The following is a 6,974-nucleotide window of genomic DNA, read 5'->3' as shown; positions in this document are numbered from 1 at the left end:
GCTCTCTTTCTCTCCCCCCCCCCCCTCCACCCTTTCCCACGCAGGTTTTCAACAGAATGCGGGAAGCACTTCTTAAATACTAATTCTTACAGAGTTATCAACATTAGCGTCCAAGACTGCGATTGGTTTCAAAGACAATATAGCTTGGCAAAACGTACCGAACCGATTCAGTGCTTAAAATGACATTGTTTCTAACATACCAGGTGGCTGATCAACCCCGCTCACTTCTGTAGTTATGCTGTACCATACGCACGAGTGCCGGTTGCTTATTGCCTCCTCGCTCGGCTCGTAAGGCGCCGTAGTCAGGGGCGATGCAAGCCCGGACGCACTCGTGCGTGCGGTACAGCATAACTATAGAAGTGCACGGGTTAATCAGCCACCTGGTATATTCGACGTCTTGCACATGGTCAAGTCACTGGCCGGCAACTGCAGCGTCTAAGTACGAGCGTGAAATGCAAAGTAAAAACAGTCAGAAAGGGGAGCGAGTAAGATACACCGAAATGCTGAAAATGGACAGACAATTTATCCACTCCATTAATCCGGATACTTTCCATTATATGGAGGGTGGCGTGGCGGGGCGGGAAGTCGCTTTGAGTGGGGGGCGGTGGCGATGCTTATAACCCAGTAAACGCGGCCGAGATAGTAATAAAAGAAGCCGAGAATGCCGGGAGGAATGTGTCGTGTCGGACTTTATTTGGCCGGGGACAAAAGTCCGCCAACCCCATAAGCGTCGTTGTCATCCTTGCGCCCTGCTGCCTATTCACGTCGAGAGGATGGGGGGCAGACGGATGGACCTGGAATGAGAGGGGAGAGAAAGAGAGGGAGGGAAGGTGACGGTAAAAAAAGGGAAGAGGGAAAGGGATAGAGGGAGAGAGCGGGAAAAGGGAAGGGGGAGCAGATGGGGCTCAGGGGGCCCCAAGTCCGCCTCAACCTGCAGCTCGCAAAGACGACTTTCTCGGCGACTTTTTCCGCTGTTGGGGCTCGGCGCCGGGCCTCGTCGGGCGGCGTGGTGCGACGGCCGCTGCTTGACGAGATCCCTGATTTCTTGTCGACTTTGCCGTATAACCTCGCCGCCCGGCCCCGCGCCGCCCAGCCCCAGCCAGAGGCCGCGAGACAAAGCGAGGACAGCAGCAGGCAGGCCGAGACCAGAAGGACTGAGGCTGGGCCTGGCTCTTCAAACTACTGGCGTGCTGCAAAGTCATCAGAAGAAAGCGATCCAAACTCGGATCGAAGGTCGGTTGGGCAGGAGACACCTTGCTCTCTAGGCTTTGGCCTTGGCAGCAGCATCGGCGGCGAGGATCAACAATAGCCGTTCCACTCTTACTGCGAGTGACGAAGATGAAGGGAGATTATAGGGCATCCTCTGGAGGAGCACACACTAAGGTGTTTGGGGGCAATTTTGAGCGATAGTGAAATCCGATTACGTGCCACTGATAAGTCACGTTTTCAACCTGAACACACTAAGGCAGTTTCGACTCGTGCAAGGTGTAACAGCTCAGTCACACACTTCTTTATGGGTAGTATGTATATTCGGTTCGAGACGTGTTTAACGGGATTTGTTGCTACCTTAGATTTTAGCAGCACATATAATGTTACAAGCGTTTTAATGTCTAATCGTATTATTTGTGAATTGACGGGTTTTAACTGCTATTTTAAAAGTAATATGATTTGACGAAATCGGATTCCTGTTACGAGCTTGGCACATAATCGTCGCTGAGATTTCAGTCAGTAGGCAAGACCATATCACAAGTTCAGTTAGACTTCTACCGTTAAAATAAGCTAGCCAGGAGTCATAGGCCGCGAAATGAGATACGATTGCAAAGATCCGGGTCAGCAGTCTGCAGCACCCTGATCCGAACTCGCAGTGCAATAAGAAGAGGATCGGACCATATTTCAAACCACCAGAGTTTAGTTGTAGCGCCGGGTTGCGCCCTCTCGATATGAGCAATTAAGCAGTGGCAGTGGCACTTTAATTCCGCAAACGCCAGAAGCTCGAGGGAAACGGCGGGGCGGGGCGTTGCGCGGCTGCAGGTCCTAACTTACTTGGCAACAGATGAAGATATAAATCTCCTCACTTTACAACGGACAAAGTGATTCTCCGTTGCTTTCCGATGTTGCTCCCTCCCTGCCTTTTCCTGGGCCAGCATCCCCCTTCCCCTTTCGTTCTCTGTCTCTCGTTTACTGCCCGGCAAGGAGATTCATTAATTATTTTGCGTAAGGTTTTCCAATGCCAAAACTTGAACTGACACCATCTGATCTGGGCGAAACGCGTGCGAGGGCGCGGTCGGCACTTTGAGTAGAAGCCAGAACTGTGTTTCCTCGCGGGAGTGGCCTCCACAGACAGCAGCTGCGACAGACTGCCGTGTTTTTCAATCCTAGAAACAGGGTCGACCAGACCGGAGGAATAGGGGAACTGAGGAAAGGAACCCGTTGGAATAACTCGTCGTCCAGACTAACACCACGGCTGTTCCGCCGGTTCCACCCCCGCGGGGCCTGAAGAGTATGTGAGGAGGGACTGCAGGGGAAGGAGAGGGGGCGAGCGAGGGAGGCTTGGGTGTTTCTCTTCGATAAACAGACAAGGATTGAGGTGACCGAGAATCGTGCTACTTGAACATCGGAAAAGGAAAGGGGGGGGGGGCGAGAGGCTCGAGACCACTCGAGGGGCTAAGGAGCGCTCTGTGGGGAGAAGCCGAGACAGAGAGAATGTAAGAGAGACAGTTTGGGCTTAGTCAAAGGAGCTAGACAGAGAAAGAAAAGTGGAAAAGGGTTGGAAAAAGGGGGGGGGGTACGTGTTCGCGGGGGTGAGACTGGCCCCGGGGCCGCCCAGCTGTCACATCATTTGCCTAAATCTACAGGGCTGCGCCGCGCGGCTAAACATACCCGCCATATCTCACACTACATGATTACAAGGTCGCCCTCCCCGCGCCTGTAGTTATATTCGAAGACTGTGAAATTTGTCTCATCATTATAATCCTTAGAGTCACCCGCCAGCGAGACTTGATGCCACATGCATTAAGAACGAAACCGAAGGCCCAAACTTTTGGCTGACAAAAATAAATCATATCATTGTCAGAAGCAAAACGTTTCAACTGGGTCACACTGTAATTATTTACAAAGTGAAAAATAAATAAGTAAAACAACAAATGGTTTCGAATAATCTTCTCCCCATATGGTTTGAGCCGCGTCGCTTTCCCGAAAAAACGACTCAACACCATTCATCTCCGCGCATGGAAGCAATCACACGGAGGAGCGCACGCTTCTAATTCCCGTCCCGCGCGCTTCTTTTTCCTTTATTTCCATTCCACATTTTTTTCCACCGCCGTTCTCTCTTTTTTTTCTTTTCTTCGATACATGCGCGGGCGATGCAGCGCGTGGAGGGCGGCGGGGTGCGTTCCAATCGATGTTCGTAATGCAGCGGCATTACGACAGGATTTTCGCTATCGGCCCCACTCCCTCCCCAGCAGAGCACACGGCCTGAAACGTGTATGTTTTAAATATAACCAGCTTTTATACTTTTGTTTTCGCGTTTTTTTTAAAGGGCTCGGACAGGCAGACGCAGGCCCCACGCACACGGAAGGGGCACGCAACAGGGCCGCGCTGAGCTGGGCCTTCCCTGCTCCGTTTTACGCGCTTTGCGTTGCCCGGCAATCAGCAAATGCATTCGGCTACTCTGCATCCCAGGGGCACACGACGGGCAAGCCTAGGGGCCGCCCCCCCTCCCCACCTTTCCCCCCATCCTATCCCGCACCTCGGGGCCCCGTGGGGGAAGGGGCAAAAGAACGGGGAGGGGGCTGTTTCAGTTGTAGCCCTAGCTGCTCTCAGTTGGGCAGCAACAGCTTGGCAGGTGCTGCTACCCTGCCAAACCATCGCCCCACCGTGCTACGCGCATACCACGTTCTAGCACACATGCGAAACGCAAGGAATAAAAAAGGAATTTTAGAAGGGATTATACACAGCTTTCTTTTCACGAACATCAAAATAGTTTTCCTGTAAAAACTTGTTTACGTGAGGGTCTTACCGTCCGCCCTGCCCGGCTGCTACACAGTTGCCGCCCAGAACTTTTTAACCACTGCTGCTACTGCTGCCGTGGCGGCGGCGGCTCGAGATGGACTTCCCTCTGACGAAGGAATTGCAGCAGAGCGGGATCGGCACCGGGAGGTTCGTAAAAAAAAAGAACCCCCGCGCCACCGCTGTAACTTGCGTTCAGTGCCGCTGGACACTGGACACTCTCCAGCTCCAACAGCCTGGACATTCTCCAGCAGTCGGCCGGCGAGGGGTGAGTTAACATCGCTGCCAATATAGGGAAATTAGTTACCCAGTCGGCATCAGCCGGGGGGACGGGATGAAGGGCAGAGAAATCGTGAAAATTATTAGGACGAATGAATTTTATCGAGTAGCAGTCTCTTCGCGTGAGGTTATTTGCCGTACTTTGACAGCCGCTTTGACATCAATCACAGCGGGGTTCCAAGAAGCGCACCGCACCACCCTTTGTGCGTGTTGTGTGGTTTGTAAGTACGCATCTAGTCTGCAACAGTCTCATTTTTCTTTTAGAAATATGACGCACGCGCATTCTTCATATTTGTAATTCTTAGACAGCATTTCCTTCTAAACCTTTACTGAGGGCTGCTATAATAACATTACAGAACATGGCAACCGTACCAGTTTCTGGGAAAAGGTATGAAGATTTCAAAAATCGTCTGGAAGACTAAAACAAGATCTGTGTATCACGTTTCTTAATAGTACTGCTGTGGGGAAAAGGCTGGGTCCCTTTTCGTTTCCGGTAGTGTCAGCCTGCCCGAGGTATAGTCAGTGTAAGGATCCAGTAGTGCCCACCTATATTACCTTCCCCGCACCCTGTACACGCAGAGCAGTCGTACGTACAAGCAGCTCGTGTTATTGTGTGTGTGTGTGTGTGTGTGAGAGAGAGAGAGAGAGAGAGAGAGAGAGAGAAGAGGGTGGGGGAGTGTGTGGTTTAGGAGGGCGGGGCCACCACCATGTCGCGCCATCTGAAGTCCATAATGTATTCTTGGAATCCGATTGCAACGGAGCGGTGTTCCCAAACAGATACACGGATCCGCTCCCTCCTCCCCTTGCCCCTCTCCCTTAACTTAAACCCTCTGCCTAGCCACAGCCACAGTCAGAAAAAAGGACGGAGGCAAGTCAAATTTTAAAATGCGCAGAAAAATTTCTTACCCCCCCCCCTTCCCCATCGCGTTTGTGATGTAATCTTGGTGAGACCTCGCTCGTGGTCTCACACTGTCGTCTTAGCGTGCCCTGTTCCAGAAGAAAGGCGGTCGTGGCGTGGCCCGGACTGGTCGGGCCGCAGCAGTCACAGTCGCTTCCTGGCCAAGCCGTGACAAATTACTGGTTCCAGGGACCCGGCTCATATAACAGGGGGTCGGCCCCGCCCTGGCGCACAGGCCGCTGGGTCTGGACGCCAGCCCGCCTAGGCCCGCCTGACCGCCGCACCACCCTGGAGACAGAGAGACTCGAAAAGTGTCTTCAACCCCGTCAAACAAACATTAAAAGTTAGCGTCACATCGAACTGTTTAAAGCATACGGTGAAATTCACCGTAAGTTACAGCGAACCCTGCAGCTCTGAGCCTACGGTGAATTTCACTGTAAGCTACGGTGATTGGCACCGCGGTGCACCGTAAGCACCCAGAAAAGCGTGTTCTTGGCCCAAGAAATATTCTTGAGAAATCGATTTCTCAAGAACATTTCTTGGGCCGACAACACGCTTTTCTGGGTGAGCTTACAGTGCCAGCCACCGTAACTTACGGCGAAATTCACCGTAAGCTACAGTGCTGCAAGGTTCACTGTAAGCTACAGTGCTGCAGGGTTCACCGTAACTTACGGTGAAATCCACCGTAAGCTTTTAACAGTGCGCGCTTGGCAAAGGAATGACGGAATCGCACATAGCCCGGTTATACGACGACCTGCCGCGCTCTCTCTCATCTTTCCCAGTGACTTTCTCACCCCCTCTCCTCCCCTTTCTGACAGGGTGTGCTCCATCTCACGCACTATCGGACTCGAAATCCAATTGCATTATATCCCCGTCGTTTGATATGCCTGCCTGGCTGACCTGCGCCGGGCCACCGGGCGTAAGCTCCAACACATTTGGGATGAGCCGGTAGTCCGTCTCCGTCGCACTCATTAGGGGGAGGGGGGGGGGGGGGGGGTGGGGGGGGGGGGGGGGGGGGAGACCCGGTAGACCTCCAATAGGGGAGGCTTTCCGAACAGGAAGGCAGGCCGCTCCGTGACCCAGCCCGGCCCCTCCCATCTCGCATTCAGGAAGCCGGACAGACACTTTCGTGCCCTCGGCCGCACCGTTGAGGTCAAATCCCTTTTCTCTTGTCACAAGCCCGTCGCAACCTTACCCCCCCCCCCCTTTTCTTTCTCGTCTGATCGTGCTCCCCTTTTAACACTGCCCTTCTCCCTAAGCCTTTCTCTAAGAGAGGGACCGCGCTCGCGCTCGCGCAAGTTCAACGATGGAAAGGCAGGGAAACAAAAGGAGCCGCGGGGGAAAGGGAAGAGGAGCCACAGAAGGAAGCGAGAGGAAATGGACGAGAAAGCAAGAAATGATGGAGGTCCAAGTTTTGGCGGCGCTGCGCCGGCGCTGTAACGCTCATAACGTTATGTTGAATTGCGTATTACCGCGGCCGCGCACCCCCTCTAGGTACACATCAGTCGGCTCATATACCCCCACCCCCCTTTAGCGCCAGCACGCCCTTTCCCGCCCGCTCCCGCCCCTCTCTCTCGGCGGGCGAAGAAGAGCACCACCGCGAGGGGAGTAAGAGAGATGGGAAAGAGGGAAGGGGAGCGTAAAAGAGACGCTGAAAGATGAGAGAGACAGAGAGTAAGAGGGAGATGGGAAAAGGAGGGGGGGGGGTTGAGGAGCGGCTGCCGAAATAACGAAATAACAGTTCTAGCCATGACTAGACAACACTACGCACTTTGGCGGCAGTGTGCAG

The sequence above is a fragment of the Frankliniella occidentalis genome, unplaced genomic scaffold (assembly GCF_000697945.3).
Source record: "Frankliniella occidentalis isolate FOCC.00 unplaced genomic scaffold, Focc_3.1 Scaffold23, whole genome shotgun sequence".
In the NCBI taxonomy this organism is placed as follows: domain Eukaryota; kingdom Metazoa; phylum Arthropoda; class Insecta; order Thysanoptera; family Thripidae; genus Frankliniella; species Frankliniella occidentalis.
Note: the sequence above shows the minus strand (reverse complement) of the source record.